Raw genomic sequence first — 23,018 nt, 5'->3', positions numbered from 1 at the left:
AGTGGTTCCCAAACTTTTGCAGTTCGCGGCACCCTTAGAGTCTCCAAAAAATTTTCAAGGCACCCCTCCAAAATAATTACCGAGCAGTCCCGTTTTATAAGTAGTCAAAAAGACGTAATAAATATTTAGGTCAGAACAGAAATACTTATTTAGTTGTATAAAAAAATAATACACATAAATCCAAGGGAAAAGAATTTATTTATGTATATTTTTTTCAATTATATTTCTGTCAAAGAATAATTTACAGCTAACACACTCTGTGCCCCCTGCATCCACACACTCAGTGCCCCTCTTCATCCACACAATCTGTGCCCTCTGCATCCACACACACCGTGCCCCCTGCATCCACACACACCGTGCCCCCTGCATCCACACACACCGTGCCCCCTGCATCCACACACACCGTGCCCCCTGCATCCACACACTCAGTGTCCCCTGCATCCACACACTCATCCACACACTCAGTGCCCCCTACATCCACACACACACACTGTGCCCCCTCAGCCTCTGCCCGCTCTGCCCCCTCAGCCTCTGCCCCCTCAGCCTCTGTCCCATCAGCCTCTGTCCCCTCAGCCTCTGCCCCCTCAGCCTCTGCCCCTCGCTGTGATCTCAGCCTCTGCCCGCTCTGTTCCCTCTGCCTCTGCCCGCCCTGTCCCCTCAGCCTCTGCCCGCTCTGTCCCCTCAGCCTCTGCCCGCTCTGTCCCCTCAGCCTCTGCCTGCTCTGTCCCGTCAGCCTCTGCCCGCTCTGTCCCCTCAGCCTCTGCCTGCTCTGCTTCTGCCCGCTCTGTCCCCTTAGCCTCTGCCCCTCGCTGTGTCCTCAGCCTCTGCCCGCTCTGTCCTCTCAGCCTCTGCCCCTCGCTGTGCCTTTAGCCTCTGCCCGCTCTGTTCCCTCTGCCTCTGCACGCCCTGTCCCCTCAGCCTCTGCCCGCTCTGTCCCCTCAGCCTCTGCCCCTCGCTGTGCCCTCTGCCTCTGCCCGCTCTGTCCCCTCAGCCTCTGCCCGTTCTGTTCCCTCAGCCTCTGCCTGCTCTGTTCTCTCTGCCTCTGCCCACTCTGTCCCCTCAGCCTCTGCCCCTCGCTGCGTCCTCAGCTTCTGTCCCCTCTGCCCGCTCTGTCCCCTCAGCCTCTGCCCCTCGCTGTGCCCTCAGCCTCTGCCACTCGCTGTGCCCCCGCCGTGGACAGGAAGAAAAAAACAACTACTTACCAATCCGGCGGTGCCCGGGACCCAGCATCCTCCTCCTTCCTCGTTTCTCACTGTCACGCCCGGCATTCAGTGAGAAACGAGGAAGGAGGAGGATGCTGGGTCCCGGGCGCCGCCGGATTGGTAAGTAGTTGTTTTTCTTTTTCCTTCCTGTCCACGGCACCCCTGTGACAGCGCCGCAGCACCCCTGAGAGCCGCGGCGCACAGTTTGGGAACCTAGGCTGTAAGGTAATAAAATCAGAGCAAGATGTAGCTTCTCTACAGAGGGACTTAAATAAACTGGAGGATTGGGCGGCCAAATGGAATATGAGGTTTAACACAGGTAAATGTAAGGTTATGCATTCAGGGATCAAAAACAGGAACGCAATCTATAAATTAAATGGAATTAATTTAGGAGAATCTATAATGGAAAAGGATTTGGGAGTGCTCGTAGACAGTAGACTTAGCAATAGTGCTCAATGTCAAGCAGCAGCTGCAAGGACAAACAAAGTATTGGCATGCATAAAAAGGGTCATAGATGCAAGGGAAGACAGTGTAATTTTGCCACTGTATAAATCGTTGGTAAGACCTCATCTTGAATATGCAGTACAGTTCAGGGCACCACTCTATAAAAAAGATAATTTGGAACTAGAAAGGGTTCAGAGAAGGGCGACAAAATTGATAAAGGGTATGGAGTCATTAAGTTATGAGGAAAGGTTAGCCAGTTTAGGCATGTTTACTTCAGAAAAGAGGCGTCTAAGGGGAGTTATGATTACTATGTACAAATACATTAGGGGTCAATACGGAGAGCTTTCATGGGAACTTTTTACCCCAAGGACCATACACAGGACACGTGGTCATCCTCTAAGGTTAGAGGAGAGGAAATTTCACAACCAGCAAAGGAAGGGGTTCTTTACAGTAAGGGCAGTCAAGATATGAAATTCATTGCCAGGGAAGATTGTGATGGCAGATTCAATAGATATGTTTAAGAAAGGGTTAGACAAATTTTTAGCGGAAAGGTGTATCCAGGGATACGACCGTTAATTTAAAATAAAGGATAGTAGTGGATATAGGGTAAAAATTGGATTGCAATATTGAGTCTGGGGGGATTTTCAAAATTGAAACAGATTGGCGGTTGCTTACTCTGGATTAATTTCAAATATAAGTGCAGGATCGCAGGAGATCCAAAATAGGTTGAACTTGATGGACTGGTGTCTTTTTTCAACCTAATCAACTATGTAACTATGTAACTATGTATATAAGGAATTAACAGAATTGTGATAAGACTAATCTGTTTTTAGTCACTGTGACTGTCCCCAATTTATTCATTGCATCTCTGCCAGATGCACGAAAAATAAAATCTAAATAAGATTCCTGAGGCAGGTTAAGCAACACATGAGATGCAATAAAATATCATTAAGATGACTCTGCTCCACTATAGTGTCTAAATACATTGTACCTTATACTATTTAGCAACACTGGGTAGAATGATAGTTTATACAAAACAATATCGGCGGGATTAAGCTGTACCAATATCTTATAGCTATAATAATGTAACATACAGTGAAAAATAGTCTACAGCAATTGAATGTTACAAATGAGATAGGAAAGTTTAATTCATACTTGGCTGAACACTCATAGATATTTGGATACAGTTCTCATTTCCCTTTTCTGTGCACTCAAGCTTTCCCAACTACAGTAGGTGGGCCTGCCCCAGGGAAGGAAAGGGAAAGACCTGCACCCCTGAACTTGCATATTGATTATATGTTATATATTGATATGTGTACAGTGAGGCTATATAATAATTCTGTTGTTCTTTAGAAATTTAGAGAATAAATATCAGGTATAACAGAATTACAGAACCGATAAATATAACTGAAATACTTTTCCATGGGTTATTAATTATAAAATTGACTTCGTTATGAGTAGGCATTTATTTCATATAAAATGATGCTACGTTTTTCCAGCTAGAACAAATTTGGAGATCAGCTACAAATGAGGGGCTCAACCCATAATCCCCAAATGTGTCACTATGATATCATGAATTGGCTCTTTTGGTGTGTGCCATTTTTCAGGTGGCCACTCTTATCAATGACAATGATGGCATCTTTGTGGAGACAGCCATGTTTGCTCTAGGCAGAAGTAAGAGGATTAGGGCATTGATTATGGACTGTAGAATATCCATTCTTGCACCAGGTAATGCACACTGTAGAATATTAAATGAGCTGCAATGGGTAGAACTGTGAATATCTGAACAGCTGATACTTCAGAGTTTTTTAGTCATGAAGATAGACCAGACATGTACACAGCCTCAAGGTGATGTCAACTTGTTGATTATTTTTAATGGGAAACTGGTTTCTCAGCTCAGGTACAATTTATAAAGTTTGTGAATTATGTGTATGCAAACAAATATATTCATACATTTCAATCACAACATTGCAAATATAACTTTTTTTTATATAAATTTTCTTTTTTTCTTTTTCACACTTTCTTCTGTTTGTACAATGTGATTAATAAATAAAAATAGATGTACTTCATTGCCATCTGTTAATGCAACAGTATTTCAGAACACCCTAACCTGAGTGTACTGTAGGTGGTAGAGAAGAAAAGTAAGTACAGTACCAACTTTTAGGGACCTTTCCTCACAACTAGTACATAAATAAACACCATGATATGAATGTGGCTGTTAGCGATATGTGTACTGACCTAGCTACTGAAGCTCTCCTCTTATTATGTAAAATCACACCCACTCACTTCTGATTTTAGCACAAAAAATATTTGCAAGTTTTAACCCATAAATACTCTGCAGGTATATGTGTTGTGTTTCTGCAAATGTTGCTGTATGTTATAATCTCCTGTTATTTATTCTTACACTCCATAAAGTAAAAAAAAAGGAAGTAACATTGTGCTTAAACACAGACCTCATAAACTGCAGGTGTAAAATTGGTATAGTAAGTTATCTCATGTGCATTGATATCCAGAGGTACAGATGTCTTCCATTATTTTCCCTAAATGGCCAGAATTTAACAATCTATTGAACCAATGATATCCTGCATTTCAAACAGTTGGTGTATACCAGATTCTTTTGGTGCTTCAGTGGTTTTTAGACATCTGAGCAAGTGTCAGATTTCCCCCTGGGAACTATTTACAGTTGTTCTAAACTAAGCCAGTAAAATGACTGTTAGCTTAGTATTTGTGCTCAGACAATGCTTCTTGCCCAACACCCCTTACTCCATAATTCAGGCTTAATAAATGGGCAACTGAAAAAAACTAAATGCATGCAAAGAAAACAAACACAAGTCTTCAATCTGCTAACTTTTGTTCAGTTCTGTCTTAGCTCTCTCTGCCTTATACATATATGGTAAAAATAGATATTTACTAACAAAGAGTCAAACTACAAATAGGCAATAACGCAAAGCAATTTATCAGCAATTAGTTTTGATCATTTTACTGCAAAAGCATATGCCTGACTGACTGGTGTGGGCTACTCCACATTAAAGGAGTCCTTAATATCCAGACCTTTACAAGTTAAAGGGGTTTATGTGTGTGAAAAACTGTCCTAGAAAATAAATGAGAAAAATGGAGATGAAAGGCCTGTTTCATTAAGGAATGTAAATCCTGATAAGCGCCACATTTTGTGTAAAATTGCTCTGCACATACCCAGGAACGAACTATACACCAGTAAACACAAGTACATGTAATTCATCTTTGAATGCAAAGGTCACTTCCGACAGCATATGATTTGAAAAGCGGAATGGGGGAGGGAAGAAGCATAGGCATGTAGTATAATAAGGGCGTGCCAAGGTTGAGCGCATGCACATACGTCTGATTCAAGCTCTGGACATCTCTGAGTCACGTCATTTTTAGCCGTAACACTTGCACCAGCTACAGGACAGATGTATGTGCAGAGTGATAGTTATGACAGTTGCTTATGCATTCCAGAAAATGTGTCTGTAATAAAGGACAACTGTAAAATTGTATTTTATGTACAGTATGCATTAATAACATCCTGATGTATCTATTTCATGAAAAAAAAGATGAATTTAATTTTTTTTCAATGTATGTATATTAATGATTGTTTTATAACGGGTGTTAATATATTTAATATTTTTTTTCATCTGTGCATTCTGATAGGACTACATATATATATATATATATATATATATATATATATATTCCAGATGAGGCAGCATTCAAGGATTTAAGACAAACTGCGAGTGTATCAAAAGGGTGTATTTAATCCATTCCAACATTTCAGATGTCCCTGAGGAAAGTAATGAACTGAAATTTTGGAATGGATTAAACAAACCCTTTTGATACAAAGTACAATTTGTCTTAAAACCTTGAGTGCCGCCTCACCTAGAATCTATTTATTGCACTATCAATACAGGTGAAGTACCGAGGAAGGCAACAGGGTCATGTACACATGCTATTTAATTTTGGGGTGCCAAGCACCTGGATACTATATATGTATATATATGCTGTGCATATCCTGCAGTGTTTTGTGTCTGTTTGCATATGGCAAGTGCTGTATTGGCGGAGCGTAACCATAATAAACTAGAAATGTTTATTCAGATCCATTTGAACTATAATACGGGCCTACTGGCATGCAATTTCCAACCATTTAAAGAAACAGATTCATTTTGCGTTCCTTGATAAATCAGGCCCGAAATTTATAAGATTGATAATCACATGGTAATCTGTTCTGTAAGAAGTTATGTAGTTACTCCAGAGATTGTGCTTAATTAGATACATGACATTATCCAGTGAAAACAGAGAATAGGACTCAAACTTTTAAAACTTTATCATTTTAAAGAAAAGTTTTAACTCTTCAAATATGAGACATGCTCTAAATACCAGTGCATCCTCTCTGAAAAGTAGTGTTTAGTAACTTGCATGGTGGATCTATGCTAGTTTGATTACTCTCCAGGTTCATATCTGATTTCTAGCTAAACATGTCACTTTATAGAAGCCTCCGGATCTTCATTTCTTCTACACACTCTGTTGGGTATAATTATTAATGCACCCATGATCTCTGTGATAACAAATATTGTGTTGTTGCATATTGCAGCGATAAAAAATAAAGTTTTGTTGCAGTTTGTTAAAGTTGTTGGCCAGGACAGCTGTCCCAACTAAGCATTTATCCCCATCTCTCCATTCCTAGCAGTTCAGTACCATGGACAGTGGTGGTGACTTTTGTATGTTTTGCTGTGGAATGTACACATTCTCCTGTGATGCTAGCAGTGTGCCAAGTTCTCAAATAACCCTACTACTGTAAAACAATATTGCACTTGTCTCTGAAAAACATGACATTGCACCCAATGTAGCCATTGAAAGCAAAATTATACCCATAATCTAGTTTTGCATACTCAATATTTTCCAATGAATATAGAAGCTATATTTTTCAGTTATGTTTTTCGGAGAATGTTATAAAACAAAAGAAGAGCTATAAAGACCTTCCTCCAGATTACAGACCAGGGGCCTAACTAATTAAGGCAGGCAAATCTAATGTAAATTGTGTTATTTTAAATACACGTAATTCTGGCATACGCGCATCTGTATTCAATTAGGAGTGGATCAGAAGAAACATCTCTTGTTAAATTTGGATCTTAATATGCTCTGCTCTGACAGACAATACACTGCTGGATGGGTTAAATTCATATGTGTAATATAAGGTCCCAGCAGAACACTTAGGGAAAAAGAGTATTCAGTTACTGTCACCTGTTAATAATATAGTAATTAAGGAAAATACATTAAAAAAGTTTTATTTCTTTCAACCCTCCCAAAAAATGATCATGGTTATTATTATTGTCTACTGTACATAAAATGCACCTGTTACAGCATTCATACACATCCATCATCACTATCACTCGGCACTTACACCTGACCAGTAGCTGGTGCAAGTGATACAACAGAAAAATAGGTACTTTAGAGATGCCCAAAGCTTGAATCAGACGCTGCTGCATGCGCTCTAGCTTGGCACACCCTTATTGTACATTAACTATGTGCATATGCCCATTCCCCTCCCAATTCTGCCCAGGATATCATAGACTGTCGTAAGTGTCCTTTGCACTCGAAGATGAATTGATTGTTCCTGCGTCCACTGGCATATAGTCCATTTCTGGGCATGCGATCAATTTTACGCAAAATATGACACATATCTGCAATTGCGTTCCTTAATGAATCAGGTCCCAGATGTATAAAATAGCAGACAGACAGAAAACTGCTGTTTTCAAAAGCTCCATATTACAAATTGCTACTATGACATTTAGCCATGTTAAGAATAGAAAGCATGAGAAAATGTCAGAATGTCAGAAACACCACCAGAAAAAAGATCTTGCCATTCAGAACATAAAAGGAGAAACAATTAAACTTATGAATTATGGGACAATCAATATTTATTGATTAGGGGATGAAAAATGAATTTATAATTAACTTATAGGGGCAAAATTGATTTATAATTAAATTAAGGAGGCAGTATAATTTTAAAATTACATTAAAGGGGCAATATCATCACACTACTAATGGGGCATTAATTAATTATAATGGGACAACACTTATTATTATATCATGATGGGGGCACAATTTGTACTGCACACTTGTAGCACTAGAAGTGCCAGGATGCACATGGCCGCAAGTGGTTCTGAGTCCAGACTTACCAGGGGAGGGCTGGCAAATTTTAGCCATGCGGGCAAGACTCAACATTCTAAAGGAAAAAAATGCAGGTGGGCCAGTGACCCAGCCCAAGGTAGTCCACTATAGGATCGGCCTGGGGGGCAGATGCCCCCCTGCCCACCAGCCCAGCCTGCCCCTGACTGTTACACCTTCTTTGGAGAGAACAATTTAAATCTAAGTAAAACTAGCATCCTCTAATGAAACAATAACTAAAAAAAACCCAATGCTCTAATAGCATAATATTAACAGTCCCCTGATTGTGTAGAAATACAGGGTCTGCTGTAAAACCTTAGTAAAGAGACTTGTTGTCAAAACAAACCTCCCAGTGGGGGTTGATACTTGAAATATAGAGGCATGTTTATTAAAATACAGTAGATCCTAGAATGAACTATCATAGAGTACTTTATATTTAAATGCTAATGTCATCACATACAACACAATAATAAAACCTAGCATTATTCAGAAGTTGCCTATAAAATTGTGGCTTGAGAACAATTTGTAAGTAGTACTGATAAACTAAATAAACACCAAGACAGATAACATCATATCTGACCATTACTAATTTTAATAGATTTAAAAAAAATGTGTTTAGGTCTCAGGTTCAGGCCAGGATCAGACAGCATGGTCCAACATGGGCCAATATCATCATCAGCAGCAGCTATTTATATAGTGCCACTAATTCTGCAGAGCTTTACAGAGAACTCACTCACTTCAGAGGTGTTAACCACTAAGCCACCATGCTGTCCATTATATAGTAGAATGTTGCCTAATAAAACAGAAATGTAAACAGCATTCTGTAAGATGTTTCAGAGTTCTAGATGGAGGTAAATACAGTGCTGAGAAAAAGATGGTAGCAATCTGCAATATCCTTGTATAGTGTACCATCATGTGCAACCTTTAGTTTGAATATGCAGCAACATCAATACATTCCTCTCTCAGGATTTCTATGACAGGGTGAGTTTAATGCCTTACAATATTAGAGGGGCATCTCTAACAGTTGGTTATATGTTCTTTTTAATTGTGAAGTAATGTAGCCTGACAACTATATCACAGGTATTCTCTGAGCCAACTGTTTAGAGAGGAATGTCCTCTGTGCCCGATTCATAATCATGTCCTGGAATCCTCAATTGGGCAAGAGGGCTTAAAAGTAGTATAGGAGCTAATTGCTAATATTATCTTATTCTACAATAGTTCTGATGATTATATTGTTTTCCATATTCTCATGTGCTTTTGTAAGTTGCAGAACTTTACAAACTTTCTACTTTAACCTGCATTGTAGGCATATTACAATTAATAGTACTTCCGATCTGCTTCATAGCATCCATTCTTGCAATTAGCAATATTACATTTACATGTATTAATAATATGTTCCAACTCTCTTATTAGCTCTTATCTGAATTGCTGCAAGACTTCAATGAGATCTTATCTGGTGAATGGAGTAATGCACATTTTCAGATGTTGCTGAGAAAATCAATGGAGGGCTTTGGTCACAAGAAGGTCTGGGTATAATCATGTGCATTTGAAGCCAGCATGGTCAGGGTATTCTGTATCACATTTGTGATCTGTTAATGGAATGTTTGATACTTGTATTTTACTTCAATAATGCACTGTGTCAGAGTCCGGAGCTAGAGCTGGTAGGCACCAATCATCCTTTGTGTCTCAGCTACACCCATAAAAATATATTTTGACATGTTCCATAATATTTGTTAACACCCAACTCTCTGTCTCATGTTATTAAAAATTAATGTGATAAAATAATCATCTTAATAATGATGCCCTTGAACTCTGAGAAACACTCATGTACAAAAATTACTTGACATAGTATATGTAAATGAATATTTTAGTCTATAATTAAAAAATATGTTTTGTTGTTTGACAGATTTAAATGTAAATTAAAAATAATTGAGTTTTCAAGTTTTGTTGCTATTTTAATAAAGTAATTTCACGGTAGTTTAGGATTAGCATGATAACAGGTGACAATAGGTCAGTGATATGTTAATTAAAGACGGCATGGAGTTGTAAAAATAAATGCCATGGTTTGTTTTATGTTTCACAAATGTTCTATTGAGGGCAAATGGTGAAGCATTAAATTGTTGACTGTTGGAAATAACTTCTAAGCCCCACAATCCAGTATGGTTCATTAAATAAAGTACATGTCACCAAAACACATATGAGTTGAAAATGATCAATGTTTACAGATGTGTTGATGGAATGAATGATGCAGAGTATTTTTACTGTATGCAAACATGTAGTCTTGCACCAGTCTACAAAAGTAGAAGGCTGGGTCCATACCCACACTGTACTATTTATTTTCTCTCCTTGTTTGTCGCTGTGAGGATACCACCCTTAGCTGGGATGGCAGTTATCCTCTGTGAGATTCCACTCACTCGGGTAGACCAGAATATATCCAACATAAGGCTTTATTATGATAGCACAACACCAAAAGACGTTCACAAGATACAGGGTAAATGGCAGCATGTATCCTCAAGCAGCCTCTTGCAGTTGGCTCTCCAAAATAATAATCTCAGTCTCTCGCAGAGTCTTATCCTCTCGCAATATTACCACTACTAGACAGTTACGGTGTCGCCCAGCCAGGGTTACTGGTTCACACAGACCATGTCCTTGTAGGGTTTCCTCCAGTGACACTACAATGCCTACCCAGATTCCTTTTCGCTGATGTCTTGTACACCAGGATCCTCCAAGCTAGAAAAGCTCTCTTGGCATTCTGCTCTCCCTATTTTCTTGGCTGTATACACAGGGAGTAGGGTCAAATGTCTCAATCCTCCTCCTTACAGCAGGGGTCTCTCAGTGGACATTTTACCTGTTAGACATACTGTCTGTTACCTTGATTATACGAATGGATGGCGCCGCCTGCACAATGTAAAAGGGTTTGTAAAAAAAACATTGTGCAGCCGGCGCCTATTTAAATTACTACCTTCATAACCCAAGTGACAGCGCTGCACTTTAAAGTGACGTCATTCTTCACCGATGGCATGTTAATTGGTTGCACTTCTTGAACATCTGTTTTTCAACCTGTCACAATTTCAACACTGTTGGTGAGTTTGATTTCGTTGTGTTTATGTCGGGGTGTATGTTGTTGGTGTGTTTGTAGCAGGGATATAGACTACCATCGGAGTCTGTGATACATTTTGATAAAATAACATTTATATTATTACATGTTAATACATTTCCCAATCCTATTTCAGCCAGTATATTACTGTGGAGGTACATTGCATATCATCTAGAAGTTCTAACCTAATTACCTCTCAGATTACCTGTTAACCAAGCTAATTAACGTGGGCCAGCTAACTCAAGTCACTCAGTCATTGTTTTGATTACAAACCAGATCTAAGCCACACCTCATAAAAATGGACAAATTGTAATTACATTAGCTAACAAGCAAAATGACTTCTGCTGTCCTGTTATTTTCACACAATATGACAATATTCTTTCTATTTCTAATACATACAATATTGCAGGTAATAGCAAGGGCAAAATGTACATAGTAACATTAAATAATACACAGATTCTCTGGTGTATATACTTAGAATGGGCCAAGGATTATAAAGTACATTAAACAGTGAGAAATGGGTGATGAATAAAAGTGATCAGTCCAGTAGCATCCCGTTTCTTAAAAGTCACCTACACTTTTATTGTGATTTTTTTCACAGGATCTAGGGATGTGGTAGGGCCTTATGTGCTCTACAAATCTAGGAAGATCTAGTGGGTTGGAGGGGCAGTGTGGCCTTGACAATCCTCTGAAAACCTCCGAGCCCTGGGTGAAGCCTCAGTGGTTCCTAGGACAAAGGGACTTGTGGTGAAGGGGGGTCTAAAGATCTTTGTCCCCTAAGGGACTTTTTGGTCTTGGGGGGGTAGGATATAGATGGGGCCCTTCCTCTTTTGAGGAAGGCCTGAATTTACTACACCAATTTGCACTTTTTTGCTTTTTCCACCTTTTTTTTGCACTAGGGACACCAAAGCACCGATCCCAGGTTTTCAATAAAAAAAAAATATAAAAACACAGTCTACAAAAAAAGTGGTGTAATGCAATGTTTGACATATTTAAGCTGTACTGTCAATAGTTTGTATTTTCTTTGCTGTACCCTAAACTGCTTGTCAGGTTAGCTCACAAGTTGATGACTGAGATCCTGCTCTCTCGACTAGTATTGGCTAGACTTTCCTAGAGGCACAGAAGGTGGAAGGTATTCACCAGAAACTCCTGCAAGGGAATTTGGGTTTCAGTGGCTTCCACCCTGCAGGTCGCGGCCCTCCAGGAAAGTTCCCAGTGAGACAGATGGAGAACAGATTGAATAGCAGAAGAAATCCAATTCTGACATCAAATGGTGATAATAAGGATTACCACTTTATTATAAAATATAATACAAAGTTCACTGAAGGTTGAATAAACTGTAGATGATGATCACGATAATATGCAGAGAAAGTACGAACCATCAGTAAAGTTCAATAATGCACACTGAATGCCTAATAAGCCTAGCCACCACTAATACCACTAAGGAGTGGAACATAATACAAAGTTCAATGAAGTTACTGGAGATGAACAGATCAATGAAATCCAAACCACTGCTTACTACGGAGATGTGAAACGAGCCAGCACTAGACAATGATGTTAATATAGCAAGCGTTGTTCCCACGGCAGGTACACTGAGGTCAGCAGAGTCAGATATATACAGCAACAATGAGCCATAGCTTACCACAAGGATGTGTTACAAAACAGCAGTAGTCAGCGGTGTAGCCAGGATTGACGACAGGCGTTGATCTTAGGGATTGCCACGATAATGGAAATGGTGCACAAGGATCAGCATAGTCCAAATATACAGCAACGACGGGCCACAGCTTAACACAGGGATATGGAACAAGGCAGCAATAGTCAATAGTGCAGACCGAGTAGGTAGCAGGTGTTAATAACAGCAATTACCACAAGTAGTGGAACTGGTGCACAGAGATCAGCAGAGTCCAGATGTATACAGCAACAATGAGCCACAGCTTACCACGGGGATGTGAAACGAAACAGCAGTAATCAGCGGTGCAGACAGAATCAATAGCGGGCCTTATAATGATTACCACGGTAGTGGAACTGGTGCACAGAGATTAGCAGAGTCCAGATATATACAGCAAGGATGAACCACAGCTTACCACAAGGATGTGGAACGAAACAACAGTAGTCAGCGGTGAAGATAGGATGAATAGCGGGCGTTGATCATAACGATTACCACGGTAGTGGAACAGGTGCGCAGATGTCAGCGGAGTCCAGACACACAGCAGCGATGAAGCACAGCTTACCACAGATATTTGGAACACAGCAGCAGAAGTCAGTGGTGCAGGCCGAGCAGGCAGTGGATGTTGATCACAGCAATTACCACAGGTAAGCGGAACAGGTGTGCAGAGGTCAGCGGAATCTAGACACACAGCAGCGATGAAACACAGCTTACCACAGAGATGTGGAACACAGCAGCAGTAGTCAATTGTGCAGGCCGATTAGGCAGTGGATGTTGATCACAGCAATTACAACAGGTAAGCGAAACAGGTGGGCAGAGGTCAGCAGAGTCCAGACACACAGCAGCGATGAAGCACAGCTACCACAGAGATGTGGAACACAGGGGGGCATCAGAATCAGGTCAGGTATGACTTGAAGAACCAGCAATCAAAGGATGAAAGGAGGGGCCTTATAAAGGGAGGCTGACCAATAGCAGAACTGACTAACACGCCGGTGAAGTAATCACAGGTACAAGGCATAACTGACAGTCTGTACTAAGAATAGAGATTTAAAGTGAAAGTCAGTGTTTAGAGGCTCGGGTGGAGATACCCGGGGAACGGAGTGTGACACTGCTTTAGATGCACAGTCAAAGGTAGCTGTGTACATTTGTTGGAGTACCGAGGCTTGGTGCCCCTATTATCGACCTCTGATAACCTGATTTCCTATTAGCATAAATCAGTCAACAGGAGAGGAGGAAGTGAAACACAAACAAGTTGTTGTAGGGTCTCAGACTGCTCCTTTATTTATACCTAAGTTCAAGCATTAACTGGTTAACAACAAGTACATATAAGAACAAATCTTTCTTTGCAACAGTAAGTACATATAAGGAAATCTCTTTAGCTCAGCAAATATTTCTTTGCAACAATAAATACATATACGGCAATATCCTTTGTCCACTACTACGTAATGACTTCCAGGCCATTTGTTTTCAGTCTTGCATCCTGTTATTGTCTGTTCCATGGGAAACACTTGTTTTTCTTTAAGGGCATAGTTCTCATGTCTGTAGTTATAGTTTTTTAAGGTATTTCATACATATATTTGTACCATTAATAACTATTCATTGTTTTATACTCTCACAATCCCCTCTTTTTATTCCACTAAACAAATATACATGTGTTTCCTGACCCTTCCTTTCATGTCATGGTACAGGGTTACCTTTTTATTTCTCCAGCTACTTTTACCCAGATTTTGACCTAACATCTCCAAGTGGATATAGAATCAATCATTCAAAAGAGGAGGTAGCCTTGCATAATTTATTCTTTCCCTAGCAGTATTTCACTGCAGTATACACGTCATTTTTGCTTGATAGGGGTTATTCCGTTTACATGAGGTACATACTTTTTGAGTCTGATTAAAATATGTTGGTACTGGAGTCATGGCCTTATTAATCATTTTTCTAATTGCTGATATATATATATTGTCTTTTCTATCCTTGTAGAATATAAGTCTCATTTCTCCATATTAGATGAGTAACATTTTGAGAATAAATTAGTCAAGGTGTACATTTCTTTTGTTTATCATGGATTACTAAGCACACTATTTGTGGTGCTACTTCTATAAACATATCATTTTTCCTGTTATGGAGCTCCCAATTACAGACACTAGTCGGATGTTCTAACTTACAAGGTTCATAAACTTGAGTGTTTTGAGAGCAGACTATTTCCATTGTCTGTATTTGAACACAATCCTAAGTTATGTGTGTTCTTTTTATCATCTATATACTCCCCTTTTATCTGTGGGATCCATAATTGTGTTCCACCAACCTGGGTATAAAGTGGGACAGGTAATATGAGGAATGTACACATTATCTGTGTCCTCTGTATACTGTATGTCTGAAAACCTCCTGTGCACCAGTTTTCTGTACACTTCATACCCATTCTATTGGTTTGGATCTATAACTGCGTAGCTACATTAAACATATTTCTATATACCAGTTCGTTGTTTGTCATTTACTGCTGATAGTGCTATGCACATTATTACAAGAAAAGGATTCACGGTGCTTCAATTTTCACCGTCAGTTTTTTTGCCGTGAGACGCGTGGACCCAGGTGTCTCTTTCTGCTAACTTAACAGAAGTGGGAGTGGTAAAGATCACTTGGTATTGACCGTCAAATCTGGGTTCCAAAGTTTTCCTCACGTGCCTTTTTAGGTAGACCCAATCTCCTGGTTGCAAGGCATGGGTTCCTGTATCATTATTTGGATCTGGAATGGAGGAGAAAACTTGAGAGTGCACTTTAGTCATTATCTTTGTAAGCTGTATTAAATAATCAGTTAGATCTGCATGATTATGTTGCAATTGCTGAGGAAAATAACACCCTGTCTTGGGGGCCCACTCAAACAATATTTCATAAGGGGACAACTTATGCTTCTTTCCTTGTGTTGTTCTAACTGAATATAGAGCTAAAGGTAGACAATCTACACAGGATTTTCCTGTTTCTACAATCATTTTCTGATTTCTTAACTTTATTGTACCATTCAATCTTTTCACTTTTCCACTTGCCTGGGGCCTATAGGGGTATGAAAGGCTTGCTGTATCCCTATATCCTTCATTATATTTTGCATTACTTCCCCCGTGAAGTGCGATCCTCGATCTGACTCTATTGTTTCAGGTATCCATACCTGCAAATTACTTCACTTATCAGTTTCTTGGCAGTGTTTTTAGCTGTTGCCTTAGCCACTGCCCAGGCCTCTGGCCAATTTGGGAATAGATCTGTACACACAAGGACATACTCATATGTTCCTACCCTAGGTAGCTGTATATAGTAAATCTGCAATCACTGAAATGGGTACAATGGCTTTGATGTGTTCTTCTGTGGTGTTTTCAATACCTGACCTAGATTGTATTTTCCGCATATCACACAGGCAGCTGCCTATGCCATAGCAGCTGCATTGAATCCTGGTGCTATCCAATGTCCTAAGACAATTTTGGTCACAGCTTGTTTAGAATTGTGGACCAGCCCATGTGCCAATTGAGTCATCATAGGGTTTAGGCTTCTGGGTTGACAATACTTATTATTTGTTCTCCAGAGCCCTCCCTGACATGCGGCACCTTCCTTTTCCCACTTTTTTTGTCTATTGAGGAGACGTGTTCCTGGAACTTCTTCAGTATTTCAAGGGTTAGAGGCTCTACAGGGTTTTCACCCTTTGTCACATGACAGACCTGCACCCTAACCATATGGGCTGTCTGTTTAGCAGCAGCATCTGCCCTCGAATTTCCTCTAGCCTCCCTAGTCTTTTCTTTAGCGTGTGCCTTGACCTTCAATATGGCTACCTTTCTGGGTAGCTGCAGAGCTCTAAACAGAGCCCTTATCTGTTCTGCATGCTTGTTGGGTTTTCCTGCTAATCCCACAAAGTCCCTGCTCTTCCATATTGGCCCAAAGTCATGGGCCACCCCATACGCGTACCTGGAGTCTGTGTATATGTTAGCTGTTTGGTTTTCTGACATTATACATGCCTCAGTGAGTGCCTGCAACTCTGCCTCCTGCGCTGAGCAGGAGCATGGTAGTGGTTGTTGTATCAATATCTCTTCCAGAGTGGTCACAGCATACCCTGTGTGTGGTGACCCTTTATAATAATACCTGGAACCGTCAACAAATAAGTTCCAATCTGCATTAGGTATAGGGACATCTGTCATATTTTATAACTCCTTAATTTCTTGCTTCATTAGTTCAGCACAGTCATGTGACTCAGAAAAGGGAATTTTATTTGTGTGTATTTTGTCTTGTACTGATACATTCCTCCCTTCCTAATTCATCAAGGGTGGTTAGGTCCCCACCCACCTCTCTCCCCTCTGTTGAATCTGCTTCAACTGGGAACAGTGTAGCAGGATTCAACACTGTGCAGCTTTTAATTATTACATGTGCGGGACTTAATAATGACACCTCGTACATAGTGAGCCTTGCTGTGGACAGATGCTTTGCTCTTGCTTGGTTTAGTATTTCTGTAACTGAATGTGGGACCTGTATAGTTAAGGGGTGGTCTAGTACTATGTCTGCCACTTTATCTTTTAGCAAGGCTGCAGCTGCCACCGACCTTATGCAGGATGCAGCTTCTCTTATGATACTGTCTAGCTGTAATGATGTAAGCCAGCGGTCTCTGTTTATGTGCGTGTACCTGTGAAAGGACTCTTTGTGCATGTCCCTTAGAATAATTGCAGAACAAGGTAAAGGGCTTATCATATTGTGGTAATTCTAACGCTGGTGCTTGCACAATGGCTTGTTTTAATGTTTAAAACATTGTTAGTTGTGATTCAGTTAGATATATTCTGGACCCTTTTACCTCACTAAAAGCATCATAGAGGGGTTTCATTAGGAGGGATGCTCTGGCAATCCATTCCCTGCAGTACTCTACCAAACCTAGGAATTGCCTTTAATTCCTTGGCATTCTGTGGTGGCTTTACCTGCTGGATAGCAGATATCCTGTCCTGTGTGAGGTGTCTGGTACCTTGTGAAATGCAGTGTCTTAAAAATATTACCTTACTCTGTGCTGCTTGCATTTTTGTAGGAGATACTTTGCAATGTTGCAGTCCTAAGAAGTTAATTAATGAAATAGTCTCTTCCTGACACCCCTCAATCGTTTGGCAACACAGTAGTAAGTCATCTACATATTGGAAGAGTGTCTTGTTTTTGTTCAACAGCTGCTGGAGCCTGTTCTATTAATTCTGTACAATGTATTAAACACCTCTGTAGCTACAAGTGCCCAGAATGTACAGTTTTTTGTTCTGCTACTCCAGCGGAACCGGCTACTTCATTTATTTGAATCTGTGAAATAGCCTGTGCCAATGAAGCTCCTGCTGCTGCATCCGACATATCGTTGTATGCGGGTGGGGCAGGAGGTTCTTTTGGTTCCAATTCACCTGGTCTATGGGTCTGATATTAAATCACACACAAAAATTCACCTAACATTCCCCCAACTGAATATACTTTCAGCAGGCATACATTTATCCATAGAAGCAAAGCCAAAAAATAAATCATTTACACCTACAATAGAACTAAAAGACCTAGCTGGAATCCTAACACTGTATCACGAGTCAAGTACTAACAAAAATCCCTTCAAATCAATATCCAGAAATGTAGGAAAATTATAGTAATACAAGTTTAAAAATGGAAAAGCAGAAAACAATGATTATTCTTTCAGTAATCCACAAAACACTTCTTGCTAAAAAAGGAAGAAAAAGAAAAATATAGCCGATATGTTACAGCATACAGTTGTGCAACTACAAGTCCCAGCATTCAATTAGCTTCAATGTTTTGTTACCACTCCAGAGATATTTCAATTACTCTGGAATTACTGAAGCACACTCGAAAACCTCATTTCTATCAACCACATATATTGTCAAATAAATCCTTCTCTTTCACACTGAACAAACTGGGGAGAGAATCTGCAACTTCATTCCCCCTCTGCTCATATCCCCCCTTCCTTTCTCAACACACTGAAGTCTTTTACACAGAATAGGAAGGGGGAAGACATTCCATTCTCTGTCTCTCACTCACAGGTAGTAAGACAAGAACAAAATAAAAAAAACTAATAAAAAATATGCACAATGTGTAATTTGTCTTTTTTCTTCTTTTCCAATTCATTTTGTATAGCCAAAAAGAATGACCCTCTGAATTTAAAAGGCTTTCTCGAATTTCTACCAGCACAAATACTGTTAACGCTAAATCCTTCAGTAGTCAATTTAAATACTATTGTACACTTTTCTTCAACAACAGACATTTAAAGCAATATGACAAAATATAACAAATACAAACAATGAATCTTACCAGAACCAGAAGGGTGAGTATTCTTGAACCTTCAAATCAAATTGACGAATCCTAGAAAACACAGAAATAACAATGACCTTTTTAGAGCAGAATAAAACTTCTACTCACCACGGTTTTGTCGTTCCTAGTTCTGTTTCTCCTCGACTCCTTCGCAGTTTTCAGGAAGATTTTCAAAGCTCACTTGGGCCTCCATGTATGTTAAAGGCAATATACCTTTTGCCACCAGTAAAATCCGTTATAATTCAGGTATACAGTGCGCACTGGAGAATTGATCTGAGACACACACAGTTGTCTGGAATAATCAGTTCTGTTTTACTAATATTTATACAGAAAATATGGCATACCCTCTTGTGGTTACATAGTATAATAATTAACAATTATTTACATTGTAGTTATGACCTTCAGTCAATTGTAGAAAGACATCTGTAAATCTTTCTTACCTAGAGCAGGACAGACTGCTTATCTTGCCTATCTTTACTGAAAGTGAGTTATATCTAAGTTTTTGAAGCATAACCACTCATCCTTAAAACAGATAATCTATTTGGAATTTCTTTAGCTATGAAGGTAGTCATTTTAACTAATTGGCTTCTACATTAACTATTTCTATGAAAGCTATATAATGCTTAATTAAAAAGATCATAATTTCTTTCACAGGGGTAATTGTCCTGACATCCCTTCTAAAGGGTGATTACGTGGGTCTGATGGTGCACTTGGGGGTGGCTGAGTAGGAGGCGGGTTTACAGTTGTATGTCCATGGATGTCTTCTAACATCTCCTCCTTTAGCATTTATTCTTGTTCTATTTGTCTACATGTCCTTACCCATGCTGATACTTGGTGTTCTTTCTTATTCCTAGTAATCTATATACTATGTTCTTTCTGAAAAGTCTCCCATTTTCTAGGATCCAATAACCCTATATCTGGCATTCCTGCTTTCCTGAAGATGATATGGATTTCTCTAACAGCCACATTAGCTTCTCTTTCCTTATCTAGATCCACAGGAGTGTATGATGTCTGTACCATCATACCTTTACTGCCCTGGGCCCCCATTACTGCAGTTTTGGGAATACCGACCCCTAGTGTGCCTGAGAAGTGGCTGCAATTCTGATTTAATACACCTTTACAATTAAATCTTGGGTATACAATTTCCTGATATTTTATTTATTGATGGACATGTACGTAGCCATATCCTTCTAATGTTTTCTGATAAAAAATTATATATTTGCCACCATCCCAATCCTATTTTTTTTCAGATGGTCTGGACAACCGTGACTTCCAATTATTGCTGTATATATCGTTGGATTAAAAATATTGAGAAGGTATCTGGTCAGTTCTGGGCTGGTATTTTGGGTATCCCAGACGAAGACCCCAGTAAATGTTGGTGTACCAAGGCTTGGTGCCCCTATTATCGATATCTGATAACCTGATTTCCTGTTAGCATAATCAGTCAACAGGAGAGGAGGAAGTGAAACACAAACAAGTTGTTGTAGCTTCAGAATAAGCTCTGAGGGTCTTCTCAGATTGCTCCTTTATTTATACCTAAACTCGAGCATTAACTGGTTAACTAGTACATATAAGGGCAAATCTTTCTTTGCAACAGTAAGTACATATAAGGAAATCTCTTTAGCTCAGCAAATATTTCTTTGCAACAATAAATACAATAAGAAAAAAGGGAGTGGACCCACACCCAGTTAGGGACCATCCTCCCTGGCTACATGATTTGCAGACACAAGGGGAAAAATAAATCATTAGGAAAAAAGAAAAGAAAGCATAAATTGCACTTCAAGCACTCCAGTCCTCTGCTACATGTGAAACAGTTAAAACATAACTTTTATTAGTAATACAAGAAGCAGTCATAAATGGTAAAAATTAGGCAAATTATTAAAACAATGGAGTGAGAAAGTAAGAAAAAAGTGATTACAAGTAGACCAAGGGGGTGGGGCTGATCACTAAGGACCTCAGCTCATATCTTCTTCAATAGTAATTATATACGTATTGTTGATAATTAAATGGAAACAATTGGTTACATAGAGATTCTACAGGGAGCTATGTTGCTCAATCCTATAGAGATGTTTGGATAGATTTGCCAATCAAAAATGTTGTTTAAAGAACAAATTTTGAGAGGAATGAGAGATCCTTAGGGAGAGAGTATCAAGGATCTGGTATCAGAGACATATAGCAGAATATTATTTAAGTTTTGCACGTGACTCTAAATATACAGCGTGGGATTGATGTATTACCCTGTGTTAGAAAATGAAGTGTTATTGCCACTCTTGTGGTATAGCTGTAATGGGATCTTATCATTCCCTTTATTAATATGATATGCCAAGTGATATAAATCTATCCTCGTATATATGGACATATTGTTGGATACACGAATTGTTCTGTCAGAGTATTCACTAAAAAGTCACATGGTTACAACCCATTTCTATGGTCATATCGTACTTAGTTAGGTGGCACACCATATCTCTCTTCCTAGTGTCCTTTCCTTGATTATAAGGTTACTCTCATATTCTTTTGTTTATGCACGCATTTGCAGCCAATAGTTTGTCATGCCATATGTCATAGTAGTGGAACGAGGTCCTACTCTAAGTGCAGCAGAACGCCGCGAGCAAGCCCCTCCCACACTTACGGGTCTGATGTCACCTAGTGTGATGTACAGCCTGACATACGTTTCGCCTGGTTGGCTTAATCATGGGAATTACAATACCAATAAATACATATAAGGCAATATCCTTTGTTCAGTTTGTTTTCAGTCTTGCATCCTGTTATTGTCTGTTCCATGGGAAACACTTGTTCTTCTTCAAGGTCCTCGTTCTCATATCTGTAGTTATAGTTTTTTTAAGGTATTTCACACATATATTTGTACCTTTAATAACTATTCATTGTTTTATGCTCTTGCACATTGTACTGTGCAAGTTTATTAACCACAACAGCTAGAAATGCACTATTGAAATGTTGCCTGTAAAAAAGTATTACTGGCGATAAATAGACAAGACTAACATACAGGCCCAGCGCTCCCATTAGGCAAGGTTAGGCACTTGCCTAGGGCGCCGGGCTCTGGAGGGCGCCTGGAGGGCACCACAGAATGAAAATGACTTTAAAACTGTGCGGCGACCGCTGACCTTCCACGGCCGCCGCACAGCATTCAGATACATCCACGGAGAGGGGGGAAGAGGCTATTGCTCACCACCGCCGCCTCTCTGCTCTGTCTCCTCCCCTCCACTCACTGACTGTCGGGCCGTGACATCATCATCACGGCCCGACGGTGTCAGTGAGCGGAGGGGAGAAGACGGAGCAGAGAGGCGGCGGTGTTGAGGCAAGGTAAGGAAAGACGTGGGGAGGGGGGAGGAGGGAGGCGATTTTCAAAGTGTTCCTGCGGTGCGCGGGGGAAGGGGGGCGCCGATTTTGACAAAGTGCCTAGGGCGCCATGGACCCTGGCACCGGCCCTGCTAACATAATATACTGATATGAGAAGTTTTAAAGGTATTGTCCACATTAACACAGTATCAACGGTTTGCAATGCATTCATTATAAGCTGAACTTGTAGTATTCAAACATTTCTAAATGTATTTGAAATGTTACATAATTAAAAAAAAGTTACCAGTTTCTGTTATATTAAGTTATTGGTAAGCAAGCTTGTCAAATGCTATCTCATTTTTAGAGCTTCCATTGATTATAATGACAGACTGATTTATTTTATGTTTGAAATAATCATTTTTAGTTTTATAATATATTATTTTTTTGACTGTATTTTGTTTCAGCATGCTGTCATAAAAAAGAAAAACAATTTCTTACCTTTAACCTCATTAAAGTGGTAGGGCAAACAAATAAAATAAAGATAATTTATAAGAGACAGTTTGCTCTCTTAAAAAAATATATTAGTAAATGTTGTTACCGATTACACATGTCATAAATATGAAGAATTAATGGCCACGATCTAAGATTTCATTCATTAGAAAACAATAATGATGAACCTCCACACTTTATAGCATCATGTTGAAATATGTTAATATAGCAGCATCATCAAAAGTTCATTATGTAAAAACATTAAAAGAAATGATATGAGAGCTTTTGTAGTGGCTGCAGTCATCACAAATGCCCTTTTATAATGGTTTGATTAGACTCCCTT

This window comes from Mixophyes fleayi, chromosome 4 (genome assembly GCF_038048845.1).
Source record: "Mixophyes fleayi isolate aMixFle1 chromosome 4, aMixFle1.hap1, whole genome shotgun sequence".
NCBI classification, from domain to species: Eukaryota; Metazoa; Chordata; class Amphibia; order Anura; family Limnodynastidae; genus Mixophyes; species Mixophyes fleayi.
Note: the sequence above shows the minus strand (reverse complement) of the source record.